The sequence below is a fragment of the Tachyglossus aculeatus genome, chromosome 11 (assembly GCF_015852505.1).
Source record: "Tachyglossus aculeatus isolate mTacAcu1 chromosome 11, mTacAcu1.pri, whole genome shotgun sequence".
In the NCBI taxonomy this organism is placed as follows: domain Eukaryota; kingdom Metazoa; phylum Chordata; class Mammalia; order Monotremata; family Tachyglossidae; genus Tachyglossus; species Tachyglossus aculeatus.
In genome coordinates, this window is record NC_052076.1 from 3,414,550 (window position 1) to 3,439,349 (window position 24,800).

Below are 24,800 nucleotides of genomic sequence, written 5' to 3' on the forward strand. Positions count from 1 at the left end.
TGGCCACGGTTGGGCATTTCCCTGCCCCCGGAGAGGCCTCCCGGACCCACCAGATCCCGGGTACTCACGGTTTGGAGCCGTACTGCTGCTGAGAAGCACGGAGGGTCGGAGGGCTCTGGAACCAGCCCCAGGCGGGCACCACCTGTGGGCAGAAAACCAGTCTTAGGGGCAGTGGGGAACTCCCCGGGGTGGCGGACACTGCCCGTTGGGCAATGGAAGTTGCCCCCACTCCGACTTCATCGTCCCCCTGCCCTTTCACCCTGTCCCTTTCACCCTGACACCCTGGTCCAAGGAGCCCGGGGATACAGTGTGGCTTAGTCTGGGGTCAACCCGGCCCCCCAAGCTATGACCGTGCCCAGAGGCAACCTCAGCTGCCACCCACCTGGCCTGGGAGTGGCTGCTTTGAGAGCTGGTAGTCCAGTTGGTAGCCCAGCATCTTGGGGCAGTCTGAGTCCACCGCTCTAGCCGCCAGGGGATGGCTGGTGGTCACTCCCTAGGTCACTCAATCATATTTACTGAGCGCTTACTATGTGCAGAGCAACGTACTAAGTGCTTGGGAGAGCACAATACGACGGGATTAGCAGACAAGTTCCCTGCTTATAATGAGGCTACAGGGGGAGATAGACATTAATACGTCACTGTCCCTTGGGCCACTGGGCTAGGGGCTGGGCCAGCAGGGACATCTCCCAGACATCTCCTCTTCCCTCCTGGCTGGGGCTGGCCCCCAGAGTAGGGTCCCATGGGGGTCTTGGCCTCTTGTTCCCTGGGGAGGGGTGCCCCCCCAACCACCCAGTACGACTGAGCATGACTGAGGGACCGTCTCTATATGTTGCCAACTTGTACTTCCCAAGCGCTTAGTACAGTGCTCTGCACACAGTAAGCGCTCAATAAATATGAATGAATGAATGAAGGACTCTGAGCAGTGCCCACCCAGCTGGGGCTCGGGGGGCCTGGTTGGCAGATCCCGAAGCCCCTCACCTGCCCAGGTAGTTTTTACCCCTCCCCCCCCACCAGCCTGGAGCACCCCGACTCTGGCTCCTGCCATTTCCCCCCATTCCACGCATATTTGGTTAATTGTACAAACCTAATGGGGAAACGCGTTGGCGAAAAAGGGTAATGGCCATCAGATCGGCCATAAAACACAATTAATGGGCCGTGGGAGGGAATCATGTCCACTTAATGCCGCTCTGAAACCCTAATAGAATAATGGGATCCTGGCCCTGGGTTGGCTGGGACTGCGGGCTGCTGACACCATGTTAATCACTCCCCAAGCAGCCCCCCACCTCCGCGTCCCGACCCCTCCAGTGCCCCTAGCCCTGGCACTGAAGCTCGGTTCTGTTCTGCTCCAGTGAAGAACGTCCCCCTCCCCTCAGCCCTGGGGGACTCCGAGACACAAGGACACAAGGTCACACGGTCGGTCGTGGGGATTCAGGGCTGATGGCTGACAGGTTGACGGCGAAGAGGCACGGCCGTGACCTCTTTCCCCTCACCTTGGCCCTCCGGACCCAATCCCTCTGGCCCTTTCCTCTCTTTCCCCTCCCCACCCAGCTCCTTCCCTCCTGGCTCTGCCCCCTCCTGTCCTCCTACCTTCCTCCCTCCTTCCTCCTCCTCCCTACTCCACCATCTTGGCAGCAGAATAATAATGATAATAATGGCATTTATTAAGCGCTTACTATGTGCAAAGCACTGTTCTAAGCGCTGGGGAGGTTACAAGGTGATCAGGTTGTCCCACGGAGGGCTCACAGTCTTAATCCCCATTTTACAGACGAGGGAACTGAGGCACAGAGAAGCGACTTGCCCATTCACACAGCTGACAATTAGCAGAGCTGCGATTCGAACCCATGACTTCTGACTCCAAAGCCCGGGCTCTTTCCGCTAAGCCACGCTGCTTCTCTAAGTATTTCTTGAGTGCCCCCTCATCCCCCTGACCCTGTCCACCCTCGCCCGGGGCCACCTCTCGGCTCTGCCTCCAATTAACCCCTCTCTGGGCCTCAGTTTACCCAGCCAGCAAACCCCCACACAGTTCCACCCTGAGCCCTTGTCCCTACCCACATAGTCCCGGCTCTGCTCACTGCTCAGGGTCAAACCTGCTTATAGGTCTCCCGGCTCATCACCTCTCCTGTTCTGCTCCTGGGGGTGGGGGGAAAGACGGGGCCCTCAATAAAGGGTCCTCTTCATCCCACCGCTCTCCCCCAACTGTCTCGTCTCTACCCTGCCACTCCAGAGGACCACACCGAGCGCCTAGGACAGGGCTCTACCTGCAGAAGGCACTGGAAAAATACCACTGATGGATGGATAAAAGTAATAACAATACCTGTAGCATTTGTTACGTGCCAAGCACTGGGATAGGTACAAGATAATCAAGTCAGACACAGTCCCTGGACCAGGTATTAAAACAATTTACAGATCGGACGCAAAAGGAAAAGGGGATATGGACATGAGCCGGTGCTTGAATAATATGATGAGTGACACATGGACAAAAGGGCTTCCTCTCTCTGTGGTCGACACAGGAGAGAGAGCGATGCCGCCCAGCGACATTGTCTCCTTCCCGTTGGCATCACTGGGCCCCCACAGCTGATGCCCAGAAAGTAACCTATGCCTGGCACCTCCGCCCATTCTCTCTGCTCAAGCCCCTAGGTGCTCCAGCCTTGTCATCGCTTGTCGGTTGGTCAGTCAGTTGTATTTATTGAGCGCTTACTGTGTGCAGACCACCGTCCTAAGCACTTGGGAGATAGACAAATTCCCTGCCCACGGCAAGCTCACGGCTAGAGGGGGAGACAGATATTAAAATAGATAAATAAATTACAGCTATAGACAGCTAAAGCACTATGATCACTAAAGGGCTTTCACATGAATTACTTCACTTCAACCCTCACGATGACACTGCAAGGTAGGGAGACAAGGCAGGTATTAGTCTCCCCATTTCACAGGTGGGGAAATTGAGGTACCGGGAAGTTAAGTCATCATCATCATCATCATCAATCGTATTTATTGAGCGCTTACTGTGTGCAGAGCACTGTACTAAGCGCTTGGGAAGTACAAGTTAAGTGAGTCGCCCACAGTCCCAGGGCAGGCTAACAGCACCAGTTTGGACTAGAACCCAGGTCCTCCGACTTGTAGCCCGGCGTCCTGCCGCTTTGCTACACGGCAGGGCAGCCGGCCTCTGGCCACAGACCTCGCAGCAGCTGCTGATACATGAACTGTCCTCTCTCCCTCCCCCACCCTCCCCGGGTTTTCCACCTCCCTCCTCTCCTTCCCTCTTCCTACATCCCAACTTCTTCTGGATTTTCCCCCCCTACCCCCATTTCCCGTTTCCCTGCTCCACACCCTCTCCCCCATCTTCTCCTTCCCTGCTTGGAGACAGGGGTGCAGGAGTCCTGGGGTCGGTCCTCCCTCCATTCTGTGGCTCTGGATGGCCTGGGCCCCTTCCCATTCCGGCTCAAATCCCTTTTCCCCCTTCTCTGAGTGCTAGACCCCTCCCCATTCGGCATCTTGCCGGCCTGCACCCCATGGGCATCCGACAGGGTAGGGGACAGAGGGTGATCAGCCAGGGGGCTGACCTGGCAGTGTAGACCCCGGCCCCATCATCTCTGGATTTAGCATCCTCCTCCACCCGGCCCCGCGGGCAAGGGGCAGCCGGGAACGGCAGCCCCTGCAGGCCGGGGGTACGGGCCGGGAGCCGGTAGAGCGGGTAGCGGGTTGGCAGGTTGATGGGATGGCGGGCTGGCAGGCCAGGTGGGAGGTCAGCATTGCAGGCGACGCGGGGAGCGGTCTCTGACAAAGCAGCAAGTTGGCGGCGCGAGTAGCCGGGCAGACCCTCGCCGCGCACGAGGCCGCCTGTGGGACCCGTCCGGCTTCCGGCCACCCGAGAATGGCCCAAGGCAGTGAGGGAGCGCTCCGCCGGGCGTCCCTCCTCTCCTCGCCTGCCGCTGTGGGGATTAATTAGACGGACACAAAGGCGGGATTGTTGGAGGCCGAGGTTTTGGCTCGGCCGTCCCGGCGGGCGGGAAACAAAGGGCTGAATTCACCTAGGTGACCATACATCCCATCCGGGGCCTGGGCCGCAGCCTGGACCAGGAGGGAGGCAGCTGCCCCTCTCCAGCCCCTTCCCCATCCCACCGAGGGGGGACGAGGCAGGAGTGGAGGAGGTACCTTGAGACCCATAGGATCCTGGCTAAGTTTGGTCCTGGTCATCCACTGGAGGGGAGAATGGGAGAGGGGAATGGGGGGGCGGCCCACTTCAGCTTGGGGCCAAGTGACCAGCAGGACAACAAACTCAAAATGGCACTAATCCCTTGAAAGGGATTAGGATAGATTGTAAACTCCTTGAGGGCAGGGGTTACCTCTACTCACTACTATATTCTCATAATAATAATAATATTAATAGCATTTGTTAAGCACTCACTATGGGTGTTAGGCACTGAGGTAGATACAGGATAATAGTAATCATGGCATGTGCTAAGTGCTTACTACCTGCCCAGGACTGTACTAAGCACTGGGGTAGATACCCGATAATCATGTCAGACACAGTCCACATCCCACGCGGTATTCATGGTCTAAGTAGGAGGGAGAACAGGTATCGAATCCCCATTTAATAGATGAGGAAACTGAGGGGCAGAAGTTAAGTGATTCATTCTACTCATTCAGCTGGCAAGTGGTAGGGCCAAAATTAGAACCCAGGTCCTCTTGGCTCCCGGGCCCAGGCTCTTCCTAGTGGGACAATTCATCAGACTGGACCCAATCCCTGTCTCACACAAGGCTCATGGTCCCAAAGACACATACAGTGGTCTGCGCACAGTAGACACTCAGTTAATGCTAAACACTGATTGACAGCATCCGGTGATTCCCGCTTCCAAAGCGCTCTTACTCCTTCTGTTTTTCTCAGTGCTCGTGGTGTTCCTGACTAGTAGGGAGAGGCAGAGGTTATTATCCTCATTATGATCGAGGCCCAGAGAGGTTGAGTGACTTGTAGGAGGTCACACAGCAGGAACGGGGGTAAAGCTGAGATTAACACCCTAATCTGTTCCAGGGAAGAGTGGAGAGGGGAATACCACCTGTTAGCCTAGTTTAGGGGTGAGGCACGGAGGGGACCCTCAGAAGTCCATAGAGACTCCCCCAATCCCTCATTTCTACCACTTGAGAAGACCTCTGGATATCTCGGGGGGGTGGGAAGGGGAGTGGGAGACCTGTAGAGGTTTTAGAGATCTGGATCTGGGCTTTACTGCCAACTCTCCTGAATGGGCATCTAAACTGGCACCCAAACTCACTTCCCCGGGATGGCAGGCATCTCAGGGAAGCGAGCTAGGGACCAACTGGAAATAACCATCCCAGAGGGGAGGGAGGAGAGGGAGGAGAGGGAGAGAGGGAGAGAGGGAGAGAGGGAGAGAGAGAGAGAGAGAGACAGAGAGAGAGAGAGAGAGAGAGAGAGAGAGAGAGAGAGAGAGAGAGAAATATCCAGGAATATGATCTGCACCTCAGGGAGGAATTGTACTAATAAAAATTGTAGCATTTGTTAAGTGCTTATTATACGCCAAGCATTGTACTAAGCACTGGTGTAGATACAAGATAATCAAGTCCTTCAAGGAGCTCACGGTCTAAGTAGGAGGAAGAACAGGTATTGACTCCCCATTTTACAGATGAGAGAACTGAGGCACAGATGGGTTAAGCGACTTGCCCAAGGTCACCAAGCAGTCAAGTGGTGGAACTGGGATTAGAACCCAGGTCCTCTGACTCTCTGGCCTGTGCGCTTTTCACTATATCATGCTGCTTCTCCGAGGAAGCTGAGGTCTCTGAGGGTTGAAGGGTCTGTTTACAGCCAACAGATTTCCAATGTAAACTGCCCACTTTATTTATTACACTTATCTGGGTGTTGGGCCCCAGAGAATTTGGATAAACTCCCCCCTTCACCTAGCTTGGGTAGACGCCACCCTAATGTGCAAATCAAACCTCTCCTGGAATGCAGAGCAATTCCAGGACACCTTCCTCTTTCCCACATCTCCCCGCCACCCACCCCCCTGGTGCAGCAGCAAATAGCATCCAAGTCCAGTCTGGCCCCGTGAGGACGTCCTCTAGACTGTGAGCCCACTATTGGGTAGGGACTGTCTCTATATGTTGCCAACTTGTACTTCCCAAGCGCTTAGTACAGTGCTCTGCACACGGTAAGCGCTCAATAAATACGATTGATGATGATGATAAGCGCTTAACAAATGTCATTATTATTATTATTATTATTATTATTATTTTATTATTCTAAGTCCCTGTGAATGTGGGCACTGCCCCCGAGCCTCAGAACTCGGCGACGGAAGCCACGGTGGAAGGAAAGTAAAAATACCAGATAGAAAGGAGCCATATGTGAACTGGTCAGAATAAGGGCCCGCTGAAAAACGGACAAATGACCGCCCTCTCCCTCCCCAACCTGCCAACCTGTAGACTCCCTCTTCCTACGCAAGCCCCTTGCCCGGCCGGAAAAGTAGAGGCCCGTAGGACCCAAAGTTTGCAGGGCACAGATAGTACTGTGCTCTCCCAAGCCCCGTGTTTTCTGCACACAGTAGTAAGTGCTCAATAAACACTGCTTCTGGCCTGGAACGCCCTCCCTCCTCAAATCCGACAATTACTCTCCCCACCTTTCAAAGCCTTACCGAAGATTCATCTCCTCCAAGAGGACTTCCCTGACTAAGTTCCCCTTTCATTCATTCATTCAATTGTATTTATTGAGCGCTTACAGTGTGCAGAGCATTCATTCATTCATTCAATCGTATTTACTGAGCGCTTACAGTGTACAAAGCACTGTACTAAGTGCTTGGAAAGTACAATTCAGCAACAGAGACAATCCCTACCCACAATGGGCTCCCCTTTCCTCTTCTCCCACTCCCTTCTGCGTCACACTGACTTGCTCCCTTTGTTCATTCCCCACTCCCAGCCCCACAGCCGTTATGACCATATCCGTCATTTATGTATTGATATACAGCGATTAGAACAGCGCTTGGCACATAGGGGAAGCAGCGTGGCTCAGTGGAAAGAGCCCGGGCTTCGGAGTCAGAGGTCATGGGTTCAAATCCCGGCTCTACCACTTGTCAGCTGTGTGACTTTGGGCAAGTCACTTCACTTCTCTGGGCCTCAGTTCCCTCATCTGTAAAATGGGGATTAAGACTGTGAGCCCCACGTGGGACAACCTGATCACCTCGTATCCTCCCCAGCGCTTAGGACAGTGCTTTGCACATAGTAAGCGCTTAACAAACCCCATCATTATTATTATAGTAAGCGCTCAACAAATACCATTATTAATGCCTGTCTCCGGTCCCCCCCACAGACTGTAAGCTCGTTGTGGGCAGGGAATGTGTCTGTTGATTGTTGTACTGTCTTCTCCCAAGAGCTTAGTAGAGTGTTCTGCACAAAGTGAGTGCTCGATAAATACAATCGAAAGAATGAATCATCAATCGTATTTATTGAGCGCTTACTGTGTGCAGAGCACTGTACTAAGCGCTTGGGAAGTACAAGTTGGCAACATATAGAGACGGTCCCTACCCAACAGTGGGCTCAATGAATGAAAGGAGGGGCAGGCCTGAGGATTGATGAGGGTCCCGTCGGGCTCCAGCCGGCGAAGGTGGCGGGGACGGCGGTGCGGGAGATTCCCCCCCCATCTCTCCCATCCCACCCCCACCCCCGGCAGCCGTAAATCCGGGCCTGGTGTGGCGCGGCAGGCGGGGAAATGAGAGCCGGCGGGCAGAGGCTCACCCACGACATTCCCTAGCTCGTCGGCGGAGACAGAAGGCTGGTTTAAAACGGGAAGAGAAAAAATTAGCAGCTTGAGATGGTGTTATAAAAAAAAAAAGAAAGAAAGAAGCAGCCGAAATTTAGCTCCCGAAAAAACCGGCGGGCACAACCTGGGCCCCTTGTGCGTGGGCCGCAACAACCCGAGGCCCGGCCCCAGCCCCCAGCCCCTGGCCACATTCCCGCCTTATTGCGGCCCGCATCCTCCTGCCCCGTGGCCCACGCAGCCCTGGGGCATCATCATCATCATCAATCGTATTTACTGAGCTCTTACTGTGTGCAGGGCACTGTACTAAGCGCTGGGGAAGCACAAGTTGGCAACATATAGAGACAGTCCCTACCCAACAGTGGGCTCCCAGTCTAAAAGTGGGGCAGTCTAAAAGTGGGGCAGTGATCGCGGGGGGCACGGGGTGGAAACCAACTTGAAGAAAGAAGGGTTGATAAATCTCGAGCCCGGGCCCGGGGGTGGCGGGAGCCTTCGGGAGCCCCCAAGGACCTGCTGTTTGGGCCCGGGGACCGGGGGTCCGGCCTGCCTTGTCCTTCTCCCCCGCTGCCCCCGAGGGCCCGGGCGACCACCCCCTGGCCACGTGCAACCCCTCACCCCTTCTCCGGCCTGAGCTCCCCATCCACCCTGTCCCGGGTCGGGGTCTGCAGCCGCACTAATCCCCCACTTCCCGGCCGGCCGCCCCAATTTCATAGCGGAAAAACCAAATAATAATAATAACGACAATGGCATTTGTTAAGCGCTTACTATGTGCAAAACACTGTTCTAAGCACTGGGGGAGATGCAAGGTAATCAGGGTATCCCAAGGAGGGCTCACAGACTTCATCCCCATTTTACAAAAGAGGGAACTGAGGCACAGAGAAGTGCAGTGACTTGCTCAGGTGGGGAACGCACAATCCCCGCCTTTCCGTTGGTTTTAACGGCTTTAGGAAGAGCCCAAAGCTAAGCGCTGGGGGAGATGCAAGGTAATCAGGGTATCCCAAGTAGGGCTCACAGACTTCATCCCCATTTTACAAAAGAGGGAACTGAGGCACAGAGAAGTGAAGTGACTTGCCCAGGTGGGGAACGCACAATCGCCGCCTTTCTGTTGGTTTTAACGGCTTTAGGAAAAGCCCAAAGCACCGGGCCCAGCGGCCCAGCTGACCCCTGAACCCCGCGATCCCTTGACCCTGCGCTCCCAGAAAGTATCTTTTCAGTTCTCCATCTTTTCCGGGTGGAGGAAAAGCGGAGGGCTATATATAACAATGATGGCATTTCTTAAGCACTTACTATGTGCCAAGCACTAAGTGCTGAGGAGATACAAGGTTATCAGGTTGTCCCAGGTGGGGCTCTCAGTCTTAATCTCCATTTTACAGATGAGATAACTGAGGCCCAGAGAAGTGAAGTGACTTCCCCTTGACCCCGCGCACCCGGGGAAGTATCTTCTCAGTTCTCCACCTTTTCCGGGTGGAGGAAAAGCGGAGGGCTATATATCATAATGATGGCATTTCTTAAGCACTTACTATGTGCCAAGCACTAAGTGCTGAGGAGGTTATCAGGTTGTCCCAGGTGCGGCTCACAGTCTTAATCTCCATTTTACAGATGAGATAACTGAGGCCCAGAGAAGTGAAGTGACTTGTCCAAAGTCACACAGCTGACAAGTGGCGGAGGCAGGATTAATAATAATAACAATATTGTTGACATTTGTGGAGCGCTTACCGTGCCAAGCACTGTTCTAAGCACTGGGGTGGTTACAAGGTGATCAGGTTGCCACCACGGGGGGCTCACACAATTTTAATCCCCATTTTACAAAGGAGGTAACTGAGGCCCAGAGAAGTGAAGTGATTTGCCCAAAGTCACACAGTTGGTGGAGCCGGGATTAGAACCCACAACCTCTGACTCCCAAGCCCGGGCTCTACCCACTAAGCCACACTTCTTCTCTGCCCATCCGGGGCCCGGTGGCCGGGTTCCTGCAAGCCACCTTGGCTTTCATGGCTCCCGCGCCCCTCTTGGCCTGGGGTCTGGTCACCTTCTTGGGGGTCCCAGTTGGAAGGCCGTGGGGTGGGCCGGGGGCGAGGGAGGCTTAGGCAAAGGGAAAGGGGTGCGGGGATGGGGGAGGCTCCAATTCTGTGGAGCGCAGCAAGTCCACCCCACCGCTTGACCTAATAGCCAGAGACAGAAGGACCTGGGTTCTAGTCCCGGCTCCGCCACTCATTCATTCATTCATTCATTCAATCGTATTTATTGAGCGCTTACTGTGTGCACAGCACTGTACTAAGCGCTTGGGAAGTCCAAGTTGGCAACACAGAGAGACGGTCCCTACCCAACAGTGGGCTCACAGTCTAGAAGAAAGCCACACTCATCTGCTAAGTGACCCTGGGCAACTCGTTTCACTTCCCTGGGCCTCAGCATGGTGTACTGAATAAGGCCCACAGCCCTGGGAGTCAGAAGGGCGTGGGCTCTAATCAGCAGCATTCACTCATTCATTCGATCGTATTTATTGAGCGCTTACTGTCTGCAAAGCACTGTACTAAGCGCTTGGGAAGGACAAGTTGGCAACATACAGAGACGGTCCCTACCCAACAGCGGGTTCACAGTCTAGAAGTGGGAGACAGACAACAAAACAAAACATATTACCGAACAGCACATAGAGAGGCAGCGTGGCTCAGTGGAAAGAGCCCGGGCTTTGGAGTCAGAGGTCATGGGTTCAAATCCCGGCTCCGCCAACTGTCAGCTGTGTGACTTTGGGCAAGTCGCTTCACTTCTCTGGGCCTCAGTTCCCTCATCTGGAAAACGGGGATTAAAACTGTGAGCCCCCCGTGGGACAACCTGATTACCTTGTAACCTCCCCAGCGTTTAGAACAGCGCTTTGCACATAGTAAGCGCTTAACAAATACCAATATTGTTATTATTATTATTATTAACTCCTCTGAGCCTCAGTGACCTCATCTGTAAAATGGGGATTAAGCTATGAGCCCCACGTGGGACAACGTGATCACCTTGTATCCCTCCCCCAGCGCTTGTATCTCCCCCAGAGGGAGAGCGATATGACACGAAAAACATCCATGTTTTGGCACCGATGGAGAGCAGGGGCTGCTCTGCTTTCGCCCCTAGATCATAAACTCACTGTGGGCAGGGAACATGTCTGCCAACTCTGTTATACTGTATAATTATTAATAATCATCATCATCAATTGTATTTATTGAGCGCTTACTGTGTCTAGAGTATGATGGCATTTATTAAGCGCTTACTATGTGCAAAGCACTGTTCTAAGCGCTGGGGAGGTTACAAGGTGATCAGTCTTCATCCCCATTTTAAAGATGAGGGAACTGAGGCCCACCTTGCTGGCACCTCACAACATAATCATTCCTTTTGCGGGGGTGGGAGTGAGGCTGGAGAAGATTCTCTCCCTTCAGCTGAAATCTTTCCAGTCTGACTAATGATGCCGGGAGATATTTTCTGTCTAATTAGAGGGCAATTGTTCTTCCCGGGGGCTCAGCATCCGATCTCGTTAGGGGGAACCTGCTCGGAGGGAACAACCGTCCCGGGTCCCGGGCCTCGGCCGCCCTGGGCGATGGCGCCTGCCCTTCTCCTCCGCCCGCCCAGAAGGGGATGTGGGAGGGGGCGGGTGGCGGAAATTAATTTGGAATTGAATTATTCCAGTTGAACCTGGAGTGCCGGCCCCCAGATCATCAATCGTATTTATTGAGCGCTTATTGTGTGCAGAGCACTGTACTAAGCGCTTGGGAAGTACAAGTTGGCAACATACAGAGACAGTCCCTACCCAACAGTGGGCTCACAGTAGGACTTTTTTTTTTACTCTATTTATTTATTTATTTTATTTGTACATATCTATTCTATTTATTTTATTTTGTTAGTATGTTTGGTTTTGTTCTCTGTCTCCCCCTTTTAGACTGTGAGCCCACTGGTGGGTAGGGACTGTCTCTATATGTTGCCAATTTGTACTTCCCAAGCGCTTGGTACAGTGCTCTGCACATAGTAAGCGCTCAATAAATACGATTGATGATGATGATGATGATTGACCGTGGACTGGGTTTCTCCTGGCCGGGGCCACCGGGGCTGAGGAGCCCCTTGGGGACCGCGTGGGAGGGGGCTGCTTGTCACCCCAGAGTGACCCAGCCCGGACCGCAGCATGGGAAAACAATCAATCGATCAACAGCGATAATAATAATAATGGCATTTAAGTGCTTACTATGTGCAAAATAGCACTGTTCTAAGCGCTGGGGTAGATCCGAGTTAATCAGGTTGCCCCACGGGGGGCTCGCGGTCTTTAATCCCTGTTTTACAGACGAGTTAATGCAGCACAGAGAAGTTAGGTGACTTGACCGAGGTCACAGAGCGGACAAGCGGCGGAGCTGGGATTAGAACCCAAGTCCTCTAACTCCCAAGCGAGGCCCTGCTGCGGAGTGCTTACTTTCTGCAGAACGCTGTACTAGGCTCTTGGGAGAGTACAAAATAACAGAGTTGGTAGCCACGTTCCCCGCCCACAATCAGCTTACAGTCCAGAGGAACTGTAGACATCAATCAATCTATCAATCGATCGTGTTTGTTGAGCACTTGGTGTGTGCAGAGCACTGTACTATCTATCAATCAATCAATCAATCGTATTTATTGAGCACTTACTGTGTGCAGAGCACTCTACTAAGCGCTTGTGAAGTACAAATTGGCAACATATAGAGACCCAACAGTGGGCTCACAGTCTAAAAGGGGGAGACAGAGAACAAAACCAAACATACTAACAAAATAAAATAAATAGAATAGATATGTACAAGTAAAATAAATAAATAAATACAGTAATAAATATGTACAAACATATATGCATATATACAGGTGCTGTAGGGAAGGGAAGGAGGTAAGATGAGGGGGATGGAGGGGGGAGAGATGGAGAGTACTAAGCACTCGAGAGAGTACAGTACTCAAGAGAGTACTGGAGAAGCAGCATGCTCAGCGGAAAGAGCACGTGTTTGGAGTCAGAGGTCAGGGGTTCAAATCCTGGCTCCACCAATTGTCAGCTGTGTGACTTTGGGCAAGTCACTTCACTTCTCTGGGCCTCAGTTCCCTCATCTGTAAGCGGTGGCAGTAAGAAGCTCGTGAGGTGCGGGGAAGCGGGGGAGACACCCGGTCCTCACTAATCCCATTATTATTATTTATTAGGCCTGGAGGTCGCTCGGAGGGCTCACAACTTAGGAATGAAGGTGGGGAGAGGGGACTGGAGACAGACACATTAAGAGCGATGAAACCTTAAAGTGCAACACATACAGGCTCAGTGGAACGAGCCCGGGCTTGGGAATCAGAGGTCATGGGTTCTAATCCCGGCTTTGCCAATTGTCAGCTGTGTGACCTTCGGTAAGTCACTTCACTTCTCTGTGCCTCCGTTACCTCATCTGTCAAATGGGGCAAGCCACTTCACTTCTCTGTGTCTCAGTTACCTCATCTGTAAAATGGGGATGAAGACTGTGAGCCCCACGTGGGACAACCTGATCGCCTTGTATCCCCCCCGGCACTTAGAACGGTGCTTCGCACATAGTACGTGCTTAACAAATACCCATTAGTATTATTATTATTATTATTAAATGGGGGATGGCTGGTCGGAGGAGGGCTTTGAACCTGGGGAGAGCCGTGTCTGAGCCGGGATTCGAACCCATGACCTCTGACTCCCAAGCCCACGCTCTTTCCACCGAGCCACGCTGCTTCTCAACACCTCCCAACACCACGAGTTGCGTTGACCCACCCGCATTTATCGAGCCCCCTCCTTAGCGCTTGTGCATATTAGTCTGTTCAATTGTACGCTCGATTTTTTACTTGGATAACTCTGTAAATATTTATATGCCGGTCTCCCGTTAGAATGTAAACCCTAAGTGGGCAGGGAACCCATCTGTTGTACTTTCCCCAAGCACTAAGTACAGTGTATAGCATCCAGTGGGTGCTCAATAACAATTACATTACTACTACTACTAATATCATCATCATCAGTGGCATTTATTGCACATTTACCATGTGCAGAACACTATATTAAGCGCTGGGGAGATTATAGTACAATCAATCAATCAACCGTATTTATTGAGCGCTTACTGTGTGCAGAGCACTGTACAACAGAGTTGATAGACACGTTCCCTGCCCACAGCAAGCTTACTACTGCTACTATTATTATTACTATATATTATTATTATTACTGTTATTATTATTATTATTACTCTATTATTATTACTTTATTACTCTATTTATTTATTTTACTTGTGCATATCTATTCTATTTATTTTATTTTGTTAGTATGTTTGGTTTTGTTCTCTGTCTCCCCCTCTTAGACTGTGAGCCCACTGCTGGGTAGGGGCCGTCTCTAGATGTTGCCAACTTGTACTTCCCAAGCGCTTAGTCCAGCGCTCTGCACACAGCAAGCGCTCAATAAATACGATTGATTGATTGATTGATTATTACCATATAATTATAATTATTGCTGCTTATATCTTCCCTCCCTCCTCCCACCCTCTGGAGCTGATTTGCTCCCTTCCGACTCCCTGTGACCACGGGCCACTGTGGTCCGTGGACTCGGACCCGAGCACAGGACTCGGAAACCGAGGCGGAGGGCGACTGGCCGGGGGGCGCGGCGGGTGGCACACTGGTGACTCGGGCTACCTCAAAATCAATCAGGCCTGGCCGGGGGCGGTGAGGGAGGAAATTCGGGGGGTGGGACCCCCATCTTCTGCTCTCAATAAAGGGGCCCGTTGTTGGGCAGGGACCGTCTCTGTACATTGCCAACTTGTACTTCCCAGGCGCTTAGTACAGTGCTCAGTGGGGGGATCCAAGGCGATCAGGTTGCCCCACGTGGGGCTCACAGTCTTCATCCCCATTTTACAGATGAGGTAACTGAGGCACAGAGAAGTGGCTTCCCCAAGGTCACACAGCTGACAAGTGGCGGAGCAGGGATTCGAACCCATGACACCTCTGACTCCCAAGCCCGCTTAGTGGGCCGGTTCACAGTGAGCGCTCAATAAATCCGATTGAATGAATGAAAATCCTCACCTCCTCCAGGAGGCCTTCCCAGACTGAGCCCCTTCCTTCCTCTCCCCCTCGTCCCCCTCTCCATCCCCCACATCTTACCTCCTTCCCTTCCCCACAGCACCTGTATATATATATATATATATATACATATATATATATGTTTGTACATATTTATTACCCTATTTATTTATTTATTTTACTTGTACCTATCTATTCTATTAATTTTATTTTGTTAGTATGTTTGGTTTTGTTCTCTGTCTCCCCCTTCCAGACTGTGAGCCCGCTGTTGAGTAGGGACCGTCTCTAGATGTTGCCAGCTTGTACTTCCCAAGCGCTTAGTACAGTGCTCTGCACACAGTAAGTGCTCAATAAATACGATTGATTGATTGAAAATAGCGAGTACTTGCCACCCCCACCACCCCGGAGCCGGTCCATGGTTTTGAATCCCGAGGACGGCCGCTCTCCCACTCCCTGCCACCTCTCGGCGCCTCGGTTTCCCCCAGGAAAACCCCATCCTGCATTCATCTTCATCCCAGTGGAGAGGTGAAGGTGGGTAGGCCGCCTCCGGCAAGATTGAAAATGCATTTTCAGTGGGACACTGGCTCTGTCGCCCTCTGGGGTGCAATCGGCAAATTCCTCTTTCCCGGCTAGTTCCTGGAGCGGGAATCCTGCCTGCCCTGCCCGCTTGGAGCGGGGGGAATCCCGACAGAAAATCCCAAAGTCAAATCGGCACAAGGCGTCAAGTCCCTACGGGGCCGGTGGTCGGAAGCGACCATCCAAAAGGCACCACGCTGCTCCCAGGTGTCCCAGCGAAGGATGCGTTAGACGGGGGGGGGGGGCCGGGAATTCTCTCAGTTGGCTCATCCCAATGCCCCAGCACATCCAGGATGGATTGGCCCGAGTCTGTCTCCTCAATCAATGATGATGATGATGATGGCATTTGTTAAGCGCTTACTATGAGCCAAGCACTGTTCTAAGCGCTGGGGAGGTTACAAGGTGATCGGGTTGTCCCTCGTGGGGCTCACAGTCTTCATCCCCATTTTACAGATGAGGGAACTGAGGCCCAGAGAAGTGAAGTGACTTGCCCAAAGTCACACAGCTGACAAGTGGCAGAGCCGGGATTTGAACCCATGACCTCTGACTCCAAAGCCCATGCTTTTTCCACTGAGCCACGCTGCTTCTCCAAATCAATCAATCATATTTATTGAGTGCTTACTGTGTGGACAGCACTGTACTAAGCGCTTGGGAAGTCCAAGTTGGCAACATATAGAGACAGTCCCTACCCAAAAGTGGGCTCACGGTCTAAAAGGGGGGGGTAATAATGGCATTTGTTAAGCACTTACTATGTGCAAAGCACTGTTCTAAGCGCTGGGGGGGGATACAAGGTGATCAGGTTGTCCTGCATGGGGCTCACAGTTATCGTCCCCATTTTACAGATGAGGTAACTGAGGCTCTGAGAAGTTACGTGACTTGCAGAAAGTCACACAGCAGACACGTGGTGGAGCCGGGATTCGAACCCATGACCTCTGACTCCAAAGCCCATGCTCTGTCCACTGAGCCATGCTGCTTCTCCTCCTGTTTCCCTTCTAGCAAGAGAGCCCGTTGTTGGGTCGGCACCGCCTCTGTATAATAATAATAATAATGATGATGATGGTATTTGATAAGTGCTTACTATGTGCAAAGCGCTGGGGGGGATACACTGTTTCCGAACCACAGGACTCGGAAACCGAGGCGGAGGGAGACTTTACTATGTGCAAATCAATCAATCAATCAATTTATTGAGCGCTTACTGTGTGCAGAGCACTGTACTAAGCGCTTGGGAAGTACAAGTTGGCAACATATAGAGACGGTCCCCACCCAACAGTGGGCTCACAGTCTAGAAGGGGGAGACAGAGAACAAAACAAAACGTATTAACAAAATAAAATAAATAGACTAAATATGTACAAGTAAAATGAATAAATAAATAGAGTAATAAATGTGTGCAAACATATATACATATATACAGGTGATATACAGAAGTGAAGTTCATTCAATCGTATTTATTGAGCGCTTACTTTACTGGAGAAGCAGCGTGGCTCAGTGGAAAGAGCCCGGGCTTTGGAGTCAGAGGTCGTGGGTTCAAATCCCGGCTCCGCCACTTGTCAGCTGTGTGACTTTGGGCAAGTCACTTCACTTCTCTGGGTCTCAGTTACCTCATCTACGGGGATTAAGGCTGTGAGCTCCCCGTGGGACAACCTGATCACCTTGTAACCTCCCCAGCGCTTAGAACAGTGCTTTGCACATAGTAAACGCTTAATAAATGCCATCATCATTATTATTATTATTACTGTGTGCAGAGCACTGTACTAAGCGCTTGGGAAGTACAAGTTGGCAACATATAGAAACGGTCCCTACCCAACAGTGGGCTCACAGTCTAGAAGACTGTGAAGTGACTTGCCCAAAGTCACCCAGCCGACAAGCAGCGGAGTCGGGATTAGAACCCATAACCTCTGACTCCCAAGCCCGGGCTCTTTCCACTGAGCCACGCTGCTTGTACTTCCCAAGCGCTTCGTACAGTGCTCTGCACACAGTAAGCACTCAATAAATACGATTGAATGAATGAATGAATGCACACAGAATGCGCTCAATAAATACGATTGAATGAATGAATGAAAAGAGAACGGTAAACTGGGCACAGACCAGAAAATGGGGAGGAGGAGGAGGAGGAGGAAGTCGGGACGCTGAATAATCCACCAAGCAGGGATAAGGAAGGAGCTGTAATAATAATAATAATAATAACGATGGCATTTATTAAGCACTTACTAAAGCAGCGTGGCTCAGTGGAAAGAGCACGGGCTTTGGAGTCAGAGGTCATGGGTTCGAATCCCGACTCCACCACATGTCTGCTGTGTGACCTTGGGCAAGTCACTTAACTTCTCTGAGCCTCAGTTCCCTCAGGGGAATAAGACTGTGAGCCCCACGTGGGACAACTTGATCACCTTGTATCCCCCCCAGCGCTTAGAACAGTGCTCTGCACATAGTAAGCGCTAAACAAATGCCATTATTATTATTATTATTATGTGCAAAGCACTGTTCTAAGCGCTGGGGAGATGCCAAGGAGATCAGGTTGTCCCACGGGGGGCTCACAGTTTTAATCCCCATTTTCCAGAGGAGGTAACCGAGGCCCAGAGAAGCCAAGTGACCCGCCCAAAGTCACCCAGCTGACAATTGGCGGAGCCGGGATTTGAACCCACGACCTCCGACTCCAAAGCCCGGGCTCTTTCCACTGGGCCACGCTACGCAGTTATCCGCAGCTAACCGGCCCTGGATGGAGGGTGTGGGCCTTTGGGCATGTTCTTCTGCGCGTGATTGTGCGCACAGATGAGCGTGAGAGCGTGTGGGCGTAGTGGGGAAGAGATCCGGGCTGCCGAGCAAGGCCGGAAGCCTAAAGATGCGTGAGACAACCCTCCACAACAGACACACACACACACACACACCACAACTCTGGTCGGGGTGTCGCCCCCGAAACCGAGGGGTGATGCTCTCCAGGAAGCCCCCGGCAACTCCAGCTCCCCTAACTCCCTAAGCGGGCAGCTGCGTGGCCCCTGCCGCCGCCCCCTCCTCCCCGCCGCCCCGCATTCCTGCCAAAAATAATATCGGGAACGGCGCTGTTTGGTGGCGGCTTAATCCAATCTGCACGGCTCTGGCTTGAAGATATCCGGCCCAGTTCAGGGTTTCCGATTTCACTCCGGGATGGGTTTCGAGCGAGACGGGTTGTCCGCCGAAACGTCCCCCTCGGCGGGGTGAAATTAGAAACCGGGGGCCGGGCAGCCCCCAAACCAAATAATCGGCCCTCCCGCAGATGGCACGGATTGGGGGTTGGCGGGGTTGCTAGGCTAGACTCCCCAATCCATCCTCAGAGTGCTCGGGAGCAGCTCTTTGGCCCCCCACCAGCGTGGGGAGGATCGGGGCTGGGGGGATCCGGGCCTCCTCAGTTGAAATTTCCACTGGCGAGGATGCGGCCCGGGCCTCCCGCTGACCCTTCATCTTCACTCCTCCCCATCCCGCCCCGTGCCGCGGCGCAGACAAAATGGAGCCCGGAGCGAGAAGGCCCGTCGAAGGCCCGGAAGGGTTAAAATCAATCAATCAATCACATTTATTGAGCGCTTACTGTGGACTAAGCGCTTGGGAGGTACAAGTTCGCAAGGGCCGCCGCCCAACCCCGCCGGGGACCAAATCTCTGCCAATTGTCAGCTGTGTGACTTGGGTCGAGTCACTTCACTTCTCTGGGCCTCAGTGACCTCATCTGGAAAACGGGGATGAAGACTGTGAGCCCCCGGTGGGACAACCTGATGACCTTGTAACCTCCCCAGCGCTGAGAACAGTGCTTTGCACATAGTAAGCGCTTAATAAATGCCATCATTAAGTCTCTGCGGAAGCATGGGTGTAAATATCAGCTTGGCTCTGCTGAGGAGAGGCCAAGTCCGAGGGCCACGCCACCCGGCCCCTTTCCGTTCTTTCAATCGTATTTATTGAGCGCTTCCTGGGTGCAGAGCACTGTACTAAGCGCTTGGGAAGTCCAAGTTGGCAACATATAGAGCCGGTCCCTACCCAACAGTGGGTTCACAGTCTAGAAGACACCATCGGACACCATCACGGCTGGAGCTCTAAAAAAACTCTCGACGGCAGGAATGCTACTGGTTTTGCTTGTTTATTTGGGGTTTTCTTAAATGATATTTGTTAAGGGCTTACGATGTGCCAGGCGCTGTACTGAGCGCTGGGATACCGACAAGAGAATCGGGTTGGACACGGTCCCCGTCCCACCTGGGGCTTCCCCTTTTAAAGGTGAGGCGACTGAGGCACGGAGAAGGGAAGTGACTTGCCTGAGGTCACAGCAGGCAGGTGGTGGAGCCAGGATTAGAACCCAGGTCCTCCTGACTCCCAAGCCCGGGCTCTAGCGGAGAAGCAGCGTGGCTCAGTGGAAAGAGCCCGGTCACGGGTTCAAATCCCGGCTCCGCCAATTGTCAGCTGTGTGACTTTGGGCAAGTCACTTCCCTTCTCTGGGCCTCAGTTACCTCATCTGGAAAATGGGGATTAAGACTGTGAGCCCCACCCGGGACAACCTGATCACCTTGTATCCCCCCAGTGCTGAGAACAATGCTTTGCACATAGTTAGCGCTTAACAAATACCATCATTATTATTATTATTGTTATTATTATTATTATTATGCATAAGGCCACGCTGTTCTTTCCCAAGCATTTATTCCAGTGCTCTGCACAGAATTGGGAGAAGCAGCATGGCCTGAATCAATCAATCAATCAATCGTATTTATTGAGCACTTACTGTGTGCAGAGCACTGTACTAAGCGCTTGGGAAGTACAAGTTGGCAACATATAGAGACAGTCCCTACCCAACAGTGGGCTCACAGTCTAAAAGGGGGAGACAGAGAACAAAACCAAACATACTAACAAAATAAAATAAATAGAATAGATATGTACAAGCAAAATAAATAAATAGAGTAATAAATACGTATAAACATATATACATATATACAGGTGCTGTGGGGAAGGGAAGGAGGTAAGATGGGGGGATGGAGAGGGGGACGAGGGGGAAGGACAGCGCACAGGCCTAAGAGTTAGAAGGACCTAGGTTTTAATCCTGGTTCCACGCCTCATCTGTTGTGTGACCTTGGGCAAGTCATTTAACTTCTCTGTGCCTCAGTTCCCTCACCTGCAAAATGAGGACTAAGACTATGAACCCCATGCGGAACTGCATCCCGACCCAATTTGCCTATATCTTCTCCAGCGCTTACTACAGTGTCGGGTACATAGTAAGAGCTTGGCAAATGCCACAGTTAATAAACTCTAGATCAGTACTGCTGATGGACTGATTCGATCGTGTCTATTAACTCTACAGTAACAATAATAATGATGATGGTGTTTGTTAAGCGCTTACTATGTGCCAAGCACTGTTCTAAGCGCTGGGGGGGATACATTCATTCATTCATTCATTCAATTGTATTTATTGAGCGCTTACTGTGCGTAGAGCACTGTACTAAGTGCTTGAGAAGTACAAGTTGGCAACATATAGAGACGGTCCCTACCCAACAGTGGGCTCACAATCTAGAAGGTGATCAGGCTGTCTCATGTGGGGCTCACAGATAGGTAACTGAGGCCCAGAGAATAATAATTATTAAGCGCTTACTATGTGCAAAGCACTGTTCTAAGCGCTGGGGAGTTTACAAGGTAATCAGGTTGTCCCATGTGGGGCTCACAGTCTTAATCCCCATTTTACAGATGAGGGAACTGAGGCCCAGAGAAGTAAAGTAACTTGCCCGAAGTCACCCAGCTGACAAGTGGCGGAGCCGGGATTAGAACCCATAATAATAATGATGGTATTTGTTAAGCGCTTACTATGTGCGAAGCCCTGTTCTAAGCGCTGGGGGGATACAAGGTGATCAGGTTGTCCCACCTCGGGCTCATAGTCTTAATCCCCATTTACAGATGAGGGAACTGAGGCACAGAGAAGTGAAATGACTTTTCCAAAGTTACACAGCTGACAATTGGCGGAGCCGGGATTTGAACCCATGACCTCTGACTCCAAAGCCCGGGCTCTTTCCACTGAGCCACGCTGCTTCGCTACTCTCCCAAGTGCCTAGCATAGTGTTCTGCACAGAGTAAGTGCTCAATAAATAGCAGTGGTAGAACGTGAAGGGGGATGAGGCCGGATTCGGGCTCTCTGGGAGTCAGCCCTGGTTGTGGGATCTGGAGGGTGCAATGGTCTGTCCAACTGGGAAGCAACTGGTTCTACTGGCTGCCCTCCCAGATACACACACAGACACAGACACACACTCAAAACTGCTGGACGACCCTGCTTTTTATTGCACTTTTCATTCAATCGTATTTATTGCGTGCTTACTGTGGGCAGAACACTGCTTTGCGCATGGTGGGCGCTTGATAAGTGCCATTATTATTATTATTATTATTATTATTATTATTATCACCTTGTATCCTCCCAAGTGCTTGGAACGGTGCTTTGCACATAGTAAGCGCTTAATAAATGCCATTATTATTATTATTATTATTATCACCATCACCTTGTAACCTCCCAAGTGCTTAGAACAGTGCTTTGCACATAGTAAGCGCTTAATAAATGCCATTATTATTATTATTATCACCTTGTAACCTCTCCAGCGCTTAGAACAGTGCTTTTGCACATAGTAAGTGCTTAATAAATGCCATTATTATTATTATTACTAAGCGCTTAATACAGCATTTTAGCCCTGTATGCAGAAGGCGCCTGGTTCCTCAGGCTCAGTCACACACACACACACACACACATGCTTCCCCACACACATGGGTGCTCTCTCACACACACGCACCCATTCAATCGTATTTATTGAGCGCTTACTGTGTGCAGAGCACTGTACTAAGCGCTTGGGAAGTCCAAGTTGGCAACATAGAGAGACGGTCCCTACCCAACAGCGGGCTCACAGTCTAGAAGACATGTGCGCACATCCACCAAGCAGGCCAGGACTACAACATGAAACCCATTTTACAGGCAAAAAAAAACCCCGTTCTATCATCATCATCATCATCAATCGTATTTATTGAGTGCTTACTATGTGCAGAGCACTGTACTAAGCGCTTGGGAAGTAAATTGTTCTATTTATTTTATTTTGTTAATATGTTTTGTCTTGTTCTCTGTCTCCCCCTTCTAGACTGGGAGCCCGCTGTCGGGTAGGGACCGTCCCTATCCATCCATCATCAATCGTATTTATTGAGCGCTTACTGTGTGCAGAGCACTGGACTAAGCGCTTGGGAAGTCCAAGTTGGCAACATCTAGAGACGGTCCTTACCCGACAAGGGGCTCACAGTCTAGAAGGGAGGAGACAGACAACAAAACATATTAGAAAAATAAAATAGAGTAATAAATATGTAAAAACATATACACATATATAAACATATATGTTGCCAACTTGTACTTCCCAAGTGCTTAGCACAGTGCTCTGCACACAGTAAGCACTCAATAAATGATTGAATGAATGAATGAATGATGGGGCACACAGTAAGCGCTCAATAAATACGATTGAATGAACAAATGAATCCCTGAATGAACAAATGAATGGATGAGGTCCAGCGACAGCATGGCTTGCCCGTGATCACCTAGTGACTCGACGTCCCCAAATGGGTCTGGGGCTCCCGACACTGGGGAGGAGGAGTCCGTCCTCACTGCCTCCCGAGCCCTTCGGCCTCCTCCTTGCTCGCCTCTCCCCCTTCCTCCACTTCCCGTCCACAGGGCGGATCGACAGGGGCGCAGCCCGCTCTGGGGAATCAAGCAATCAATCGTATTTATTGAGCGCTTACTGTGTGCTGAGCACTGTACTAAGCGCTTAGTACCGTCGGTATCATCATCATCATCATCATCAATCGTATTTATTGAGCGCTTACTATGTGCAGAGCACTGTACTAAGCGCTTGGGAAGTACAAATTGGCAACACATAGAGACAGATCCGATCCGATCCGGTACCCTGTAACGCGGGCCCTCAGTGGGCCTCCATCATCCCCCGCAAGACATGGATTTCACCGGAGGTGTTAGTAGGCCCTCACCTGCGGGCCGGCCGGAACACCACTGGCTTCGTCTTTCCCGGCCTTTTCCCAATCCCACCTCTTCCCCTCTGACCGCACACTGTTTTATTTGTAAACTTCTACAGAAAACGTCACCGCCGGGCAAAGCTTCTGCAGGGCATCGGGTCCACGGGCTAATGGGAGCAGTGCGGGGCTGGGCACCCTCGTGGGCTTGCCCCAGAGAGTGGGGGCGACGGATGGGGGGAGATGAGAGCCCCCACACCCACGTTTATATATCAACGCTGCCGTCCCGAGGCAGCAAAAACTTCCCCGAACATCGTCCAGTCATCATCATCATCAATCGTATTTATTGAGCGCTTACTGTGTGCAGAGCACTGTACTAAGTGCTTGGGAATTACAAATTGGCAACATATAGAGACAGTCCCTACCCAACAGTGGGCTCCCAGTCTAAAAGGGGGAGACAGAGAACAAAACCAAACATACTAACAAAATAAAATAAATAGGATAGATATGTACAGGTAAAATAAATAGAGTAATAAATATGTACAATCGTATTTATTGAGCGCTTACTGTGTGCAGAGCACTGTACTAAGCGCTTGGGAAGTACAAATTGGCAACATATAGAGACAGTCCCTACCCAACAGTGGGCTCACAGTCTAAAAGGGGGAGACAGAGAACAAAACCAAACATACTAACAAAATAAAATAAATAGAATAGGTATGTACAAGTAAAATAAATAAATAAATAGAGTAATAAATATGTACAAACATATATACATATATACAGGTGCTGTGGGGAAGGGAAGGAGGTAAGATGGGGGTATGGAGAGGGGGACGAGGCCATACTTACTGAGCGTTTACTGTGGGCAGAGCACTGTACTAAGCACTTGGGAGAGTCTCACTGTGCCTCGATCTCGCCTGTCTCGCCCCCGACCCCTGGCCCACGCTCTGCCTTCCCTCCTCAAATCCTCCAGACAATGACTCTCCGCCCCCTTCAAAGCCCTACTGAAGGCCCATCTCCTCCAAGAGGCCTTCCCAGACTAAGCCCCACTTTTCCTCCTCCTCCTCATCATCATCAATCGTATTTATTGAGCGCTTACTGAGTGCAGAGCACTGTACTAAGCGCTTTCTGTGTCAACCTGACTCTCTACCGTGGCTCAGTGGAAAGAGCCCGGGCTTTGGAGTCCAAGGTCATAGGTTCGAATCCCGGCTCCACCCATTGTCAGCTGGGTGACTTTGGGCAAGTCACTTCACTTCTCTGGGCCTCAGTTCCCTCATCTGGAAAATGGGGATGAAGACCGTCAGCCCCCCGTGGGACAACCTGATCACCTTGTAACCTCCCCAGTGTTTAGAACAGTGGTTGGCACATTGTAAGCGCTTAACAAATGCCATTATTATTTTCTAGACTGTGAGCCCACTGTCGGGTAGGGACCGTCTCTATATGTTGCCAACTTGGACT

At 51.4% G+C, this 24,800-nt stretch overlaps 1 protein-coding gene across 1 annotated transcript in view; it reads right to left on the minus strand.

The window, feature by feature from the left end:
• Positions 1-24,800, minus strand: part of PKNOX2 (PBX/knotted 1 homeobox 2) — a 180,904-nt gene that overhangs the window by 148,430 nt on the left and 7,674 nt on the right. Inside the window, exon 2 of the mRNA XM_038753795.1 lies at positions 69-142. The gene's annotated coding sequence lies outside the window, so the exon portion shown is untranslated. The remainder of the gene's footprint in view (positions 1-68; positions 143-24,800) is intronic.